Below are 18,138 nucleotides of genomic sequence, written 5' to 3'. Positions count from 1 at the left end.
GTTGCACAAACAACACTTTAATGTTATACATACTACACGGCATGTGTTGGAGCCAAAATGTAAGACTGGGCAGCATATTTATCTGGGAAAACTACACGCACAGTCACTTAACAGCCTACGCTGCCAGGGGAAGGAGTTATGCTTTCTCAGCCTGCCAGCATGATTAAGACAAATGGCCCTTATTTAGGAGTATGCAATGGTCATTGAGTGAAAGTAACAGGGTCACTTTATTCCAATTGCCCAGGTAATTTTGTCGCCCCGCCACGATAGTCTAGTAGCTATGGCATTCGGCTGCTGACCCGCAGGTCGCGGGATCAGATCTCGGCTGTGGCGGCTGCATTTCCGATGGAGGCGGAAATGTTGTAGGCCAGTGTACTCAGATTTGAGTGCAAGTTAAAGAACCCCAGGCTGTCAAAGTTTTCGGAGCCCTCCACTACGGCATCTCTCATAATGAAATAGTGGTTTTGGGACGTTAAACACAACAAATCTATCAATCAATTTTGTGGCTATGACAAATGTGTTTGAAAAAACTCGTGCTGAATAACTGCACTGAACACAGTAAACTGCTTGAATATATTGGAGAGAAAAAAATCTTTTGGTCACGTGGTTGCCTTTTAAACTTCCCAGAATGTTGTTGGAGTGTTGTTTGTAAAAAAATATTCTACAAGTACCGCTCCTTTTTATACCAAGTTTGGTAGATGTTAAGCAAAGGGGCCTATGTAAGGTTTTTGAAACTCGGTTATATTATTACAATGTTTCGTCCACATTCGTCGGCAAGAATTTAGCCAAAATGTGTTATGCTTGCATTTTCTCATTGCGATACTGCACTTTGTATGAATATCTGAGCTGTGATTAGTTACTTCGCAAAAAAGATATTTTAATGAAAATATATTTTAGACATTCTAAGCTGTTAACCTCTACGACAAAAAAATCACTCATTTCACAGAATTGTCATTCTTGTCCATATTGAGACGCGATTTGTGCCATGTTGTGGTCCAAATAAAAATCACTTTTACCTAAATTGAAAGCAAATAAACAGTTTTTTGTATGTCACAACATTCATCAAAACAATTTTTATTTAAAGAAATGAAATATTGTTTAAATTTTCCCATCAACGGCAATGAGGAACTTCGACGCGTCGGCTGCCGTATGACCGAATGGCAAATGGGGAACTTGGAACTTCAAATTCAAAAATTATTTAGGGGCAAAGCTCTTGAGGCTGTGGGTCGTTCCCTCCTATGTAGTCGTACTAGTAGTATGTAGCCACTTTATAAGCTGCACATTAGATAGCATTATTGGTTTTCACAGCATACACACGGACAAAATGATGATTCGTGGGGCGAATCGGTCGTTCGTACATTTGTGGTTTCGATTTGATTGATTTGTGGGGGTTTAACGTCCCAAAACCACCATATGAATATGAGAGACGCCGTAGTGGAGGGCTCCGGAAATTTTGACCACCTGGGGTTCTTTAACGTGCACCCAAATCTGAGCACACGGGCCTCGACATTTCCGCCTCCATCGGAAATGCAGCCGCCGCAGCCGGGATGCACACATTTGTGATTTCGTTCGTTCGTCTGTGCATCCGTTCGTCCGGGGTCCGGGTGTCCATTCATACTTGCGTCGAACTGTCTGTTCATCCGTTTGTGCGTCTAGACGGTCAATCGCTATGCCCCACTCATCATCATTCACTGCGTGGATATGCTGTGATCTTTTTCTCAAAACATATATTGCTATTACAAAATTTGGCACATGAAAAGAACTGTTTATTTTCTCTCGATTAAGGTACAAAGTCTATTTTAATTCAACCACCACATGGTGAAAGTTGCGTCTTTTTATAGATAAAACAATAATTTTGAGAAATTCGCGATTTTTTTCTCGTAGTTTCACAGCTTGAGAGGTCTAAAATTTTCTTTCCTCCAAACATACTTTATGTGGATTAAGTATTCACTCCTCAGATATTCAATCAAAGTGCAGTATTGATATAGAAAAATGCAGACATAACACATTTCGGCAAACGTATTTAAGGCATATGTGGTCGAAAAATGGTAATAATTTTACTGAGCTTCAAACACTTTACGCAAGCCCTTCACTTAACTTGCAGACGAAATTTGGCACGGAAAAAAAGAGGTATTTATGAAGTAATCGTTTTCAGAAATCCCAGAAGAGATTCCGGGAAGTTCAGGAGGCAGCCACGTGACCAAACAATTATTTGTCTGTGAAATATTCTAGCAGTTACCCTTTTCAATAAAGGAAAATCTGCGCAATTTTTTTCGAATACATTTGAGATGTTCGCTAAAATGGCTTCGACGTCTGACGAGGAATGACCCAATAGCTAATTTTTCCAGTATATATTCGTGTCAATGTGAGCCAGTTCAAGAACACTAGTATCATTCGCATTTTAATAACTAACTGTACAGTACTTAATTTTGCAAGTTACCTGCACTGAATACGTTCTCAATGCGCATACCGTCATCTATGCTCAGTGACAATGTTCTTTTGTGCAATACAGATAATATATGTATATTTTGCTGTGTGCCGCACTGTATTCCTTTTATTAAACTAGTCGAATGAGTATCATGGTAGGTCTGCAGAAATACACATGCAGCTGTGTTGATGCATACTGTAGCATGGAACTTGACATTCACTAAAATTTGTCGATGCATGCAGCTAATGGAACATTATCAACTTTGAGCAGCACATTTTCATTTGCCTGAGCGAGAAAGCTGAAAGGGTAAGGTAAGGTTCATATCTACGACTCGAAAGGTATAATGATTATGCCACACGCGCTTTTTATGGCGTTTATTGCTAAGCATGCCTTTTCTAGCATTTGTCACTGCAGTGGAGCCTGTTGCCACTGAATATGCTTGCTATACACTCAATTTTTTATACAAAAGAAAGCAGTTAGTAATGCCGTGTGCAAGCTGTATAATGCATGCTTTGTGAAATTTTGATCATTGTTCCTTGTGTACTTATTTTAGGTTTCCGGGAATGCATTTCCTGTACAGCAAGAACAGTTTCGCCCCACTTCTCTCGAAGGCACTGGTCATCCCAGCACCTGAAGATGATTGTGCAAGCAGCAGTGACTAGTGGTTTTGCAGTTGGAAGTATTTAAGCACTGACATTACATTAATACAACCCCCATTACACCACCTTGTGGAAGGTTCTCATTTTTAATGTCGTAATTTATAATGCGAGACATATTAGATTGTAAATGTGACTCAAGAAACTCGCTTACTCTTTCTCCTTGTTTTTTTTCTATTGTATAGGTTTCAATCAACGCCATACCTCTCAGTCGTTTGTTCGACTAGCGCAAATGTTTTTGAAAGTTGTGGGGATTTATTGTAATGAAAAACAATGAACTTCTAGTATAGAGAGAAAACAACTTGGTCACGTTAGATATTTCAAAATTTTGCAGAATTCCATCAGAGACCTGTTTGTCAGACTTGCAGTTTTCTTATAATAAAGGCAGTTGTGAACATATGGGCCGAATCGTTTGTTGCTTCGGCGTTATCTTCGGTTGAACTTTACGCAACAGGTTACTGCTAGTGCTACTGTGGTGCGTGCGTGTTTGTGTGTGTGTGTGTAAGTGCCTTCCGCGTCCTATTTTGTTGCTTTCAGCCCAGTCCACCTACACATATATACACTGGTCTTATGCAGCTCATCCAAGACCACAGCACCTTATTTTATCAGCGGCATGCATGTAGGTATAAGTGCCGTTGGTGACACCAGTATCTTCCTTCTTCTCCGACAGCCTCAGAGAAGGTTCATATATGCTTCTCCCCGAGAAAAATTGAGGCTTGAGCCAGTTGGTGATGCATATTTGATGGAATGAAGTGCTAAGAACAGCTCTCCTCAACACACAAGACTAAGCGTCACCTTCTGTGTCTCTGCTTTTGTTGTCCCGCTAATTGCGCTTCATTTAATCAAGTATGCTTATCCATGTACCTGCCATCGTTTCAAGGAAGTTTCAGTGTTACACCCCACTCGCATGGGTGTAGCTTAATCCAACACCCATAGTTTGATTGATATGTGGGGTTAACGTCCCGAAACCACCATACGTTTATGAGAGACGCCGTAGTGGAAGGCTCCGGAAATTTTGACCACCTGGGGTTCTTTAACGTGCACCCAAATCTGAGCACACGGGCCTACAACATTTCCGCCTCCATCGGAATTGCAGCCGCCAAGCCGGGAAACACCCTTAGTTTTGAAGTGTTCCTAAACACCTATTAAAGTAGGGTGTAACGTTTCTTTACACCCTATGGTTTCAGGGTGTCCCTAAACACCTTATTGTTTAGTGTGTTCCTAGAAACACTAAAAGGGTGTTGTTCATGGGACAAAACGAATACACCCTTATGGGTGTAAAAATTTTTCAAAGTGTGCGTCTCGAACTACACCCGCGGAGGGCCATCGAAGTAAAAAAGCGCATCGGCAAGGATGATTGTTGGGTCCCACCTATAGCTGCCCTGATCCGTTCATACACGTTGAGCCAGTTGCCAACGTCAAGGCCATCCTGTCCGGAAAATCACCAGGACCGCGAACAGGAGGTAGGACAATGTACACTCTAAATATTTTTACACCCTTAGGAGTGTATTTGTTTTGTTACATGGGCAACACCCTTGTAGGGTGTCTAGGAACACCCTAAACAATAGGGTGTTTAGAAACACCCTGAAACTGTAGGGTGTAAAGAAACGATACACCCTACTTTAATAGGTGTTTATAAACACCCCTAAACTATGGGTGTTGGAGGAAGCTACACCATGCGAGTGGGGTGTACCACTAAAAACCCCCTTGAAACGATGGCAGTTATATAGATAAGCATACTTGATCAAATGAAGTGCGATTAATGGGACAACAAAAGCAGAGACACAGGAGGTGATGCTTACTTAGTCTTGTGTGTTGAGGAGAGCCATTCATAGCACTTCATTCCATCAAATATTCATCACCAGCTGGCCCAAGCCTCAATTGTTCTCAGGGAGAAGCATATATGAACATTTTCTGCGGCTGACAGGGAAGAAGGAAGATACTGGTGTCACCCACTGCACTTACAGCTGCATGCACGCATCTGATAAAATAAGGTGCTGTGGTCTTGAGTGAGCTGCATAAGACCAGTGTATATTTGTGTAGGTAGACTGGGCCGAAAGCGACAATGTAGGACGCGGAAGGCACTTACAAACACACACGCACACACACACACACACACACACACGCACACAAACACACACACACACACACACACACGCGCGCACGCACCACACCTTTGTAGTACAAGCAGTAACCTGTAGCGTAAGGGTCAACCGAACATAATGCCAATCAAAAGCTATTAGGCCCATATGTTAACATCTGCCTTTATTATAAAAAACTGCAAGTCTGACAAACAGGTCTCTGACGGCATTCTGCGAAATTTAGAAATATCTCACGTGACCAAGTTTTCCCTTCCTATACTAGAAATTTATTGTTTCCAATACAATAAATCCCCTCATCTTTCAAAAACATTTGCGCTAGTTGGGCAAACGACTGAGAGGTATGACGTTGAATGACAGCTATATTATACAAAAAACACGTAGAAAGAGTAAGCGAGTTTCAGGAGTCACATTTACAACCTATTACGTCTTGCAGTATAAATTTTGACATTCAAAATGAGAACATTCGACGAAGTGGTGTAAATGGGTTTGTATTAATGTAATGTCAGTGTTGAAATACTTCCAACTGCAAAACCACAAGTCACTGCTGCTTGCACAATTATCTTCAGCTGCTGGAATGACTAGTGCCTTCAAGAGAAGTTGGGCGAAGCTGTTCTTGCTGTACAAGAAATGCATTCCCGGAAACCTAAAATGAATACACAAGGAACAATGACCGAAATTTCACAAAGCGTGCATTATACAGCATGCACACTGCATTACTGACTGCTTTCTTATGTTTAAGTGAAAATTGAGTGCATAGCAAGCATATTCAGTGGCAACGGGCTCCGCTGCAGTGAGAAATGCTAGAAAAGGCATGCTGAGCAATAAACGCCATAAAAAGCGCGTGTGGCATAATCATTATACGTTTGGAGCCGTTGATATGAGCCTTACTTTACGCTTTCAGCTTGCTCGCGTAATAACAAGGTGCTGCTCCAAGTTAATAATGTTACAATAGCTGCATGCATCGACTAATATAAGTGAGTGTCAATTTCCATGCTTAAGTATGCATCAACACAGCTGCATGTGTATTTCTGCAGATCTCCCATGGTACTCATTCGATTAGTTTATGAAAAGGAATACAGTACGATGTGTAACAACATATACATATTTTATCTGTTTTGCACAAAAGCACAAGGCCACTGAGCATACATGATGGTATGCGCATTGAGAAGTTATTCAGTGCAGGTAACTTGTAAAATTACGTACTGTGCAGTTACGTATTAAAATGCGCATGATACTAGATTTTTTGAACTGGCTCACATTGACACGCTTATACAAATGAAGAATTGGCTACTGGGTCATTCTACGTCAAAAGTCCCAGCCATTTGGCGACCATAATAAATGTATTTGAAAAAAATTGCGCTGATTTTACTGCATTAAAAAAGGGTAACTGCTATGTTTCGCAGAAAAAAAATTTTTCGGTCACGTGGCTGCCTCCTGGAATTCCCGGAATCTCGTCTGGATGTGTGAGAAAAAAATTATTTCATAAGTACCTCTTATTACGTGCCAAATTTTGTCTACAATTTGAGTGAAGGGCTTGAGTAAAGTGTTTGAAGCTCAGTATACTATTAACATTTTCGACCACATACACCTCAAAATATTTAGCCAAAATGTGTTATATCTGCGTTTTTCTATATCAATTATACACTTTGAATGAGTATCTGAGGAATGAATACTTGATCCACATAAGGTATACTTGGAGGAAAAAATACTTTAGACCTCTCAAGCTCTCAAACTTTACAAGAAAAAATCGCTAATTTCACAAAATAGTTGTTTTGTCTATAGTGAGACGCAACTTGCACCATGTTTTGGTTGAATTAAAATATACTTTGTACTTAAATCGAAAGAAAATAAACAGTTCTTCTCATGTGTGTCATAGCATTTTATGTTTTGAGAAAAAGATCACAGCAAATCCACGGAGTGAATGATGATGAGTGGGGCGTAGCGTTCTTCCGTCCGGACACACAAACAGTAGACAGACAGTCTGACGCCAGTATGGACAGGCAGAAAGACGGACGGACTCATGGATAGACCGACACACGGAAGCCCGGACGAATGGATGCACAGACGAACGCACGAAAGCACAAATTTACGGAGGAACGATTCGCCCCTCGAATCATCATTTTGTCCGTGTGCATGCTGTGAAAACCACTATTGCTATGTATTGTGCAACTCATACAGTGGCTACCTAATACTAGTACGATTACATAGGAGGGAACGACCCACGGCCTCAAGAGCTTTGCCCCTAAATATTTTTTGAAGTTCCAAGTTCTCCATTTGCCATTCGGTCATACGGCAGCCGACGCCTCGAAGATCCGCATTGCTGTTGATGAGAAAATTCAAAAATTATTTTATTTCTTGAAATAGAAATTGTAATGATGAAACTTGTCACATACAAAGAACTGTTTATTAGCTTTAAATTTAGGTAAAATGTGATGTTTATTTGAACCACCACATGGTGCGAATTGCGTCTCGATAGAGACAACAATGACAGTTCTGTGAAGTGAATGAACTTTTCTCGTAGAGGTTAACAGCTTAAGATGTCAAAAAATAATTTTTCATCAAAATATCTCTTCTGTGAAGTAAGTAGTCACCGCTCAGATACTCATACAAAGTGAAATATTGCAATGAGAAAATGCAAACATAACACATTTTGGCTAAATTCTTGCAGACGTATGTGGCCCAAAATTTGTATTAATATTACTTAGTTTTGAACGCCTTACATAAGACCCTTTACTTAACATGTACCAAACATGGTATTTAAAAAGAGGAGCGGTACTTGTAAAATATTTCTTTTTCACGAACAACGCTCACACAACAGTCTGGAAAGTTTAAAAGGCAACCACGTGACCAAAACCCTTTTGTCTCCGGAATATTCAAGCAGTTCACTGTTTTCAGTGCATTAATTCAGCGCAATGTTTTTCCAAACACATTTGCCATAGCAGTGAAATTCGGTGGAAAAATTGAAATAAAGTGACCCTGTTACTTTCACTCAATGTCTATTGCATGCTGCTATATTTGGGCCATTTGTTTCAATCATGCTGGCAGGCTGAGAAAGCATAACTCCTTCTTGATGCAGCGTAGGCTGTTCAGGGGCTGTGCGTGTTGTGTTCTCAGATAAATATGCTGCCCAGTCTTACAATTTGCCTGCAACGCATGCTTAGATACCGTGCAGTATGTATAACAATAAAGTGTTTTTTGTGCAACAAAAACTAATAATGCGCTTCACATATCAAAAATACCTTTAACATCTGAATTACTTAGTGAAGTTAAACACCAAAGCAAGGCGATGGCAATAAAACTCTGAATAGCAAGTATATTTTGAAATTACACATGATGAAAACAACCTGAATAAAATGTGCTCGAACGTTAGCAGTTATGTTCAAACAAGCGTTTGCACTGTTCAAATATGCAATTCCACCACACACACACAGACGAAAAATCTGTTCAAAAAAAGTCTAGCTTCAGTGCTTGATCCACTGCACAGGTACGGCTATCGGAAGTGTAACGCTACGTTGCTGGTGACAAAAATACCGGTGAAGACAAATTCAACAAATTCGAATGTATTAGCAAGCAGGCAAACTTCGCGAGGCACACCTAACGCAAAGCAATATGCTATGTTGTCACCAGATGCAACAACCTGAGTTATCACGTTAGTGTTTTCGCACAAAATGAAAAAGAACCGAAAAGAATGACATAGACACCACCCCCTTGTTTTCCGTTCTCGGTCTTTTTGTGCAATAAGAAAAAAAAGAGAGTAAATGAACTACCAACATGCCAAAGCACTTGCGTCTTAGATACGGTTGATGCTTAGAGCTAACAGGTGCCGTCCTCACACATGTATAATTATTAAACTAAAATTGGTGTGCATCACAAGTGGGCTCTATATAAACGGCTGCCAACAAAGGACACCGCAAAACTCTGTTTCATTTCTTCGCTGAACCTACGCGCGCACGCACACTCTGCTTTGTACTCCAAATAACCTAAACAAACAAACAAAAAAATTGCCCACAATCACACTTTGCCATCATCCCCATGAAACATTTCGAACAAATATTCTCGCAAAGTAAACAAATGCTGATTTGTCATGAACTAGTTGAAAACAAAATTATCTGAAGGCGTTATTCTCGTGCTCACGGAGTTAACAATGCGCTGAACGGAATAACGTGAGAGCGGTACTCACTATTTCACTTCGAGTGCTCCACAATATGAATTCACAGGTGCAGGATTCAGGATGACGCACCTTCGCAATAATCAGCACTGACAAAACACAGGTCGAGCACAGAGCACTGGCACATTTCAAACTAAACACCGACTAATACACTCTACCGTTCTAGAAGCCACGCGCACCACACGCACACACACGGGAGGGTGTTTCGCCAGCGCATGCAGTGACATGTAAAACGATGTCGGTTCCTTTCCCGCGCTCTGCGTCCGAGCGCGCAGCAATACCGCGCAGCCAAAGTTGTCTAAGCGACGAGACTTCATGGCGTCGGTGCGCTCTCAGACCGGCTAGATGCGGTTTAACGCTAGCTCCGGCCCTCTACTGATAGCGCGGGAGCTGCTTTTTCTTCTTTTTGTTGCAGCAGTGATTTGTTGCGTTATACTAGTTCTTTAACAGTGCATATGAACCACGGTGAACATTGTGCCGGTGCAGTGAGGCCAGCATGAGGTACTAGTAAGAACGCGCATTCGTAATAATAAGGAGCAATATTTGGCGTACCTTCACCGACGTATTGTAGTGAATGCTGGTAAAAAAGCTAAGCTGATACTTTTTGCTTAGCTCTATGAATCGTTAGAGACTGCACATTCAGGGTCACGCAGGCGATATTTTATCAGCACTTTCATTTCGAGATAGACAATACAACAATGCATGCATCGGGCGTCACACTATTTGATGAGAACATATTGCCACGTGCGTACTGCTAGGAAGACGAAGACGACAGCGCATACGCGCATCTGCACGCTTTCATGCAGCAAGCAATAACAAGAAAGAAGAGGAACTCTCTGGCGCGCAGTAAATAAAAAATACAGACCTGCTGCTTCTTTGGAATGGAATGAAAAAACTTTATTTCAGTCCTGCAGGACGCGCTTAGCGCGTAGCGGGCGTCTCTCACGTAGGGACCGACAGGGAGTACCTGGCGGCCGCTTCGTGGGCCTGCTGGACGGCCCATTGCTGGTCGGCGAGAAGTGAGCTCCTGAGGGCCCTCTCCCACTTGCTTGAAGTAGAGTCGGGAGGAGTTGTTCCACACTCCCAGAGCATGTGTGCGAGTGTTGCTGTGTGTCCACATGATGGGCATGTGTCGCTGGGGTATGCATCGGGATAATAAACGTGAAGCGTGGCAAGGTTTGGGTACGTGTGTGTCTGTAATAGGCGTAGGGTTAATGCCTGCGGTCGGTTAAGTTTCGGATGTGGGGGTGGAAAAATGCGGCGTTCCAAGTAAAAGTGCTTTGTGATTTCATTGTACGTAATTGGTGCATCCCGATTGGTATCTAACCCAGCAAGATGAGGTTGCCCTGTGGCAGTGCGGTCAGTAAGTGCGCGCGCTGCATCATGGGCGATCTCGTTGAGGTTGGATAGGGCACCCGGCACCTGGCCGAGATGGGCGGGGAACGAGATGACAGTGTGGTGCTTCAGGGCACTCGGGTCCGCATTGCGCAGGATACGTAACGCCTGGTCGGAGATGACTCCGCGTTCGAAGGCTTTGATGGCCGGCCTGGAGTCGCTGTAGATGAATTCCCGTTTGCTGTCGAGCATAGCTATAGCTATAGCTACTTGCTCCGCTACTTCGGGTTTTCGGGTGAGGATTGTGGCTGAGTTAAGAGTCTGCTGCGCGGATGATACCGCGACCGCGGCGAAGGCTTGGTTGTTGCGATAGGCAGCGGCGTCCATGAACGAGACGTTGTCCGCTTCCGTGTCTATGCGCTTCAGAATGGCGGTCGCCCGCGCAAGGCGCCTGCCTCTATTGTATTCGGGGTGTATATTTCGTGGTATGGGAGCGATAGTGATAAGGTCGCGGATTTCACGGGGAATTAGAGTCAACTCTGGGGGGTCCCTGGCCCTCGAAGAGAAGAAGCCGAGCTCGCGCAGAATATGGCGGCCTGCCTTGGTGGTAGTGAGTCGGGTCAATTGCACACGTTCCTGAGCTTCGGAACGTGTGCAATTGTGTGCTTCTCAATTGTGTGAACGTGTGCTTCTCTTCTAGCGTGTTATGTACGCCAAGCTCGAGGAGTTTGTACGTTGGAGTGGTGATAGGGAGGCCAAGGGCTCGTTTGACCACCTTGCGAATAAGCGCATTGAGTTGATCGCGCTCAGCACGCAGCCACTTGTGTATAGCGGCAACGTAGGTAAAATGGCACAAAACAAACGCGTGTACGAGACACAGCAGGTTATCTTCTTTGAGACCATGGTGCCTGTTGGCTACTCTACGTACGAGTCGTATGGCATTCTCAGTCTTAGTCCTGAGCTTGTGCACTGTTTGGGTGTTGGTTCCGCGGGACTCGATGATCATGCCGAGGACCTTGATGGTGTCTACCCGGGGTATAGTACGACCATCTCTGGTGTGGAGGGTGATATTGCGTTCCGCCGGAGGTTTCCACCCTTTGGGCTTGGCACCCCTGCGTTTGGGCAAATATATCAACAGCTCCGACTTCGCAGGTGAGCACCTGAGACCGGATTGGTCGAGGTAAAACTCGGTGGTGTCGATACCCTCTTGCAGGGCAGACTCAATGAAGCCATTCGACCCTGTGGAGCACCATATGGTTACATCATCCGCATAGATAGTGTGATTTAGCCCGTCTATTTTTGAAAGTCGTTCGGAAAGCCCAATCATCACGAGGTTGAAGAGCGTGGGTGAGAGGACGGATCCCTGAGGAGTGCCCCGCTGCCCGAGCTCCACTTCTTCCGACACTAGGTCTCCTACGCGGAGGACGGCTCTGCGTCGAGTGAGAAAAGAGCGGATAAAGTAGTAAAATCGATGACCTAGGCCGAGGCCTGCGATCGCTTTCAAGTTTGACGAGTGCGTTATTGTATCGAAGGCCTTTTCTAAATCGAGACCGAGTATTGCGCGAGTGTCCCGAGTGTTCCCGCCATCTAGAATTTGATTCTTTAGGAGTAACATGGCGTCTTGTATGGATAACCCTGGTCGGAAGCCAATCATGTGGTGCGGGATGCAGTCGTTATCTTCGAGGTATCGACCAACCCTGTTGAGGACGACGTGCTCAGCCACTTTGCCCACACACGACGTGAGAGATATGGGGCGTAGGTTATCTAGGCTCGGCGCCTTTCCCGGTTTGGGTATGAGAACCGTGTGAGCTAGTTTCCAAGCATCGGGTACCTCACCCTTTTTCCATATCTCGTTGATAGTGTCAGTGAGGTAAGTGACAGAGGAATCGTCCAGGTTGCGTAGGAGCTTGTTGGTGATGCCATCGGGGCCAGGGGCTGAGCGGCCATTGAGCTCATGGAGAGCTCGGCGCACATCTTCAATAGAGAAGTCGGCGTCTAAGGTAGTGTTGTCGCTGCCAGAGTAATCAGGGTGAGGGGTCACAGGGCCCGTGGAAAGCGGGAGATATTTTTCCACGAGGTTCTTGACAACATCTTCCGGTGACACTGTCCGTTTAGCCTGATGAAGTATCTTCACGATCGAATGACGCTGATTTGTGCGGGTGTTGGTTTCATTGAGGAGGTGTTTGAGTAAGTTCCACGTTTTGCCATTTCGGACCTGACCATCGATCGAATTACAAATTTCGTCCCACTGCTGTTTTGAAAGGATGCGGCAGTGATCCATCATGGTCTTGTTCAGCTGAGATATGCGTTTGCGTAACCTCCGATTAAGGCGCTGGCCCTTCCACCGGGCCAATAGAGACTGTTTGGCCTCTAGTAGGTGGGCGAGACGACTATCCATCTTTTCGGTTGGAAGGTCTGTGCTGATAGTTTTTGTTGCCTTGTTTACATCAGCTTTCAGCTGGGCCGTCCACGTCTCGAGGCTCGGTGGGGTATCAGGAGGAGGTCGTTCTGCGCGGGTCTTACGAAGGAGGTCCCAGTCAACCCACGTGTACGACTTGGTCTTCCTGCTTACTGTGGGGAGGTGTACAGCCAATATGAAGTGGTCGCTACCGAGATCTACCGCGAGGTTGGACCAGCGGGCGTCGGAGATATTCTTGACGAAGCATAGATCCGGCGTAGTATCTCTGCGTGGACGTACCAGTGCGAGTGGGGAAGGCCTTGTCCGTAATAAGAATAAGGCCCATGTCATTCGCATTTTCCAAAGCTCGTTACCTTTGGGTGTGTCGTACGTGTAGCCCCAGGCGATATGCGCAGCGTTAAAATCGCCTGCAATCACTAGTGGGTTAGGCCCCGCGAGACGGACAGCTTTCTGGAACAAGCGTGTGAATCTTTGTCTATGGTGGCTGGGACTACTGTATACATTGAGCATGTATACGCTTTGTTGTGATACGTTGCCAGGGAGAATTTCGACCATAACGTGCTCAATTTCGGGCACATTGAGACTGTGCGCTGTGCAGGTAATCTTGTTAGCGACCAGGGTGGCGATACCGCGTCTTCCCGAGGGGCCGGGCAACCACTGGTATCCGGAAAACGTGGCGGTTGGTACTACAGTCTCCTGTAATAGCATGATGTGAGGTTTGGCTTCGTGGCTACGGAGGTATTGCTGCAGGAAAGCTTTCTTGTGGGTGAAGCTCCTGCAGTTCCATTGCCAGATTCGCAACTCGTCGATTGGCCTGGCCATCTTGAAGCATTTAGCAGTTGGCCTCAGCACCCGGCGGGTGCATAAGGGCCGCGTGATGCGGTGGACTGGGCACGACTGTACGTTGCGACAACGGCTTATCCGCGGCAACGGCAGGGGCGACGACGTGATCAAGATATTGCTCCACGTGGCCCAAAAGATTACCGTGTACCGCGAGAGTAGACTGCACGAGAGCCATGCTTTCGCCAAGAAAGCGAAGGCTTTCCTTAATCGCCGATAGCGTGCTCTTAATGTCGTCTAACTCTGCCTTTAAAGCTGGCTGGTCGTGGGCGACCGCGCGTTTCTTGAGTGCGCTCTCGCCGTCGTCGTTACCGGCGCCTACGGGTTGCGGCTGCGACGGAGTGACTGCGTTGTCGTCGTTGTCGGTTGTGGGCATAGCAGCGCGTGCGTTTCTGTCAGTTTTTAGTTCGGCAATTGCGACTGTGAGTTTACGTATTGTTTCTTTCATCATCGCATTTTCGTGCTTTAAGATCGCTATCTAAGATGTGTTGTGTGTATCATGCTCTGGGAGTGAACCCGACCCTACCTGTGATGTAGTGTTTCCTTTTCTCCGGACGGCGTCCGCCCAAGTGAGAGGTCCCCGCTTATTCTTGTTGGCGTTGCCTGGCGATGGTGGTGCCGATGGGCTAGGCGATCGTTGACGCGACACCCCGGTGAGACTGGGGTGAGGCCTGGAACCAGCATGAGGCCCGGAACCAGAGTGGGAGCCGGAGCGTGACCCGGGCCGGGAACCCGAACGGGAACCGTGACGTGAACCAGAACGAGACCTGGAGTAGCCTCGCGATATAGATTTGGTTGGGGTCCCACTTCGCGCGCCGCGAGAGTGGGTCCGAGGGCGGCTCCGGGACCTCGATACACGCACGGTGCGGTTCCTGGGACGACTCCGGGATCGGGACCGGGATCGGCTGCCATCGGATCGACCATCTGTAGAAAGCTTCGAGGCCTGGTCGTCGTCAGTGGTTGCGTAGAACTCGTTCATTGCTTCGTAACTGTTGTGTCACGTCGAGTGTGCTCGCTCCCATCGTCGTCGGCGCACCACGTATGGAATGTGGTAGCGTTCTTTACATTCCCTGTCGGCAGTGAGGTGGGCTCCTCCGCAAAGCTTGCATGTTGGTGTGCAGCGGTGTTCTTTTTCGGGGTTCGGCACGCTGCAGCCTCTGCAGATAACGTCTCCAGGGTTCGGGCACACGTCCGCTCGATGGCCGAGCCGACCGCAGGCGTAGCAAATATCTATCTGTCTACGGTATAGTGTACATTGAAGTAGCACCGATCCGTATCGCACAAAATTGGGCACACGATGTCCATCGAAGGCCACGATCACTGCAGTGGTACTTCCGATGCATTTGGCAGCCAAAGCTAGTGGATTGCGGTCGTTGACAATCTTCGCATCAATGTCCACCGAACCGTCTTGCACGGGAATCCCTCGAATGACACCTTTGCATGTAGAATGTGGTGCCGCTTCGTAGGCACTAACTTCATAGGTCTTGTCAGCGATGCGGATTTCTTTAACGCGCACGTAGCGATTAGCATTTTCTCTTTTCGGCGTGCTTGCTACTAAGATATTCTGTTTAATGTTGGGGCAGAGCGTGTCTGCTTGCTGTTCCGATGGGCTGATACCTGCCGAAGTCGAAATGGCTTCAGCGATTGTCGTTGGGCCAACCCTAGCGATGTTAAGACCCCCTCTGGGCCTAATGATAATGCGGATGTCGTTCTTTGGTAGGTGAGGCATTCGGCTTGCTCGAATAATCTTGTTCTTCACATTTTCTCTGTTGCGGGGCTTGTGCTCGTTGCGTTTCAAAGCGCTATATGACGGCACACATTTGGAGCCTTCATTTTTTGCTCTGCGACACGAGGTGGTCTGCCAGCCTTGGTCTGGCGTGATTTCTTCAGGGTCAATGTCTTCCCCTGTCACTTGGTACTCCATCGCTCAGCGAGACAGTGCGGCTACGGGGCGCGCGAGCAAGAGCGCGCCACGACGGGGGAGGGGGCAGTGTTGTATAAAAGGCTACACCAATGTGCGCAACATTACCTTGTTCAGGCAAATCAGTGCACTTTGTGAGTGTTGAAAAATCACGCAAATGACACAGAGGAAAAAAAACAGACACAGGAGAATCGGCCCTTACTCTATTCAACAAATGGCGCTCCTATTGTATATTCGGCCTTATAGTAGTTTGCGTGCTTTATCTATGAAAGCTGTGTTTCGGTCACATTAATTCCTGCTTCGATTCAATACTAGACTTGCAAGCAGCCAGTAGTAGGAGCCTTGCTGGTATCAAGATGGTTAATGTATACTAACAGTAAAAGCAAAACTGCCCGAATATGCCGTGCATTTGTAGCCTTGTAGGCACGTGCGCTCAGATTAGGGCGCACGTTAAAGAACCCCAGGTGGTCGAAATTTCCGGAGCCCTCCACTACAGCGTCTATTATAATCATATGGTGGTTTTGGGATGTTAAACTTCACATATCGATCATTTGTAGCCTTGTTCATGACACTTCATACATAAGGGTGTAAAAGGGTAGCAAAATTATTTATGAGCTAAGACAATATATGATAACTTACGCAAAGACAGGTACCTGAAGAAACTTGGCAGGTGAATTAATCTGCCAAATATTGATTGGCAAATCATACAACACATCATTCACTACGGTGCTACTGCAAATACCATGATAGACATTGCTTTTCAATATCACTTATCACACGCAGTCGAAAGCTACGAAATGATTCAAGGAAGCTCTAAATGAATTCTAGGTGTTTTTATCTATTTATTTCCCAATACTCTTGACCGTTATGGCGGTAACAGGGTGGATAAAATAAACATAAAACAAAAAAATACAATGTGTTGTAATGAAGACAGTATTTTCAAAAATACACAAAGAAAAATATTTAAAATTTTTTATTAAGACAAAGATACATTTATTGTATTGGTTGTAATGTAAGCAATATGAAGTGACTATGCGATGTATTTTCGAACAACATGGCAATATATGTACAATACTACAGCAACACTCAAAATTCACGACATATTTTTATACACTTTTCAAAGCTTTTTATGCTCTTTAAAATCAGTACCGGTCCTGACAACTGATTCCACAGTTTTATCGTTCATGGAAAAAAGAAATACGCGTACGCATCAAGATTGCGTTTAAGAACCGAATACACAAATTGATTGCATGATATGACATTGCAGGAAGGCCTGGAAACAAGATAGGATTTAGTTTGAAAATTAAGGTGTCCTTTCGATAACTAAAAAATAAAATTAAATCGACCGACTTTTCGGCGATGAGCCTGCGTAGGCAATTCAAGCAACCAAAGCATTTCAAAAACGTAGTCACATAGTAAATAACGCGATAAATTAGCCTTGCGGATTTTCTCAGTATTTTTTCACTTGATTTATTAACCCCGACTGCAAGGAGTCCCACACTGCACTGGCCCATTCTAACGCTAACTTTATGTAGGTCAAATATGCAAGCAGCTTAACGGATGGGGTTGCTAGCTTTAGTTTGTGACGAAGGGAACGTAACTTTTTTTTTTCAGCTGCACAAATGCTGTTCACGCGTGGTTTCCAACATAAGTCATTTGAAATGATCAGGCATAGGTATTTTATCGAGTCAGCTTCATTTAATGTGGTGGAATTCATCTCATATTGACATTTAATAAATGTTTTTTTCCGTTTCCTAACTCAGAGCATAACTGATTTGGATTTTTTTATTCAAGTACCCTAAAGGCCTGGGTAGGCATTACATAGGGGAGTTGTAGCACAATAAAGCTGTTACAATTACAGTGTATAATTTGAATAACAAATACAAACGATTGATATAAATATGCACATACATATGTAGAGATATTATTACTTAACAGTACAGAGATGCTACGTGGAGGAATAAAGAAAGTACTACTAAAAAAGAAACAAAAAAAAAAAAGAAAAGAACAGGACAACAAAACTCTAAGGAAAATTTTCGCAGTGTTCAAAACAACAAAAGGATGCAAAGAAAGGATAATTCACGTTCATTGAAATACCGCGTACAAGAACAACGACAACAAGTACAACAAAACAGATATGCACAAGAACAATATTAACTTTCATTAAAATAACTTTTAAGTTTATTCATGAAATCTTCATGATTTTGGGAAGAAACGACGTCGGCAGGTAGCTTGTTCCAGTGATATATTGCGAGAAAGAGGGGGGATT

At 44.7% G+C, this 18,138-nt stretch overlaps 1 protein-coding gene across 1 annotated transcript in view; it reads right to left on the bottom strand.

Annotated features, from left to right (window-relative positions):
• LOC142784945 (uncharacterized) overlaps positions 1–18,138 on the bottom strand; it is a 161,303-nt gene that overhangs the window by 85,865 nt on the left and 57,300 nt on the right. The gene's annotated exons all lie outside the window — the stretch shown is intronic.

Source organism: Rhipicephalus microplus, chromosome 2 (genome assembly GCF_043290135.1).
Source record: "Rhipicephalus microplus isolate Deutch F79 chromosome 2, USDA_Rmic, whole genome shotgun sequence".
NCBI lineage: Eukaryota > Metazoa > Arthropoda > Arachnida > Ixodida > Ixodidae > Rhipicephalus > Rhipicephalus microplus.
Note: the sequence above shows the minus strand (reverse complement) of the source record. Positions and strands in the feature narration are given on the sequence as shown.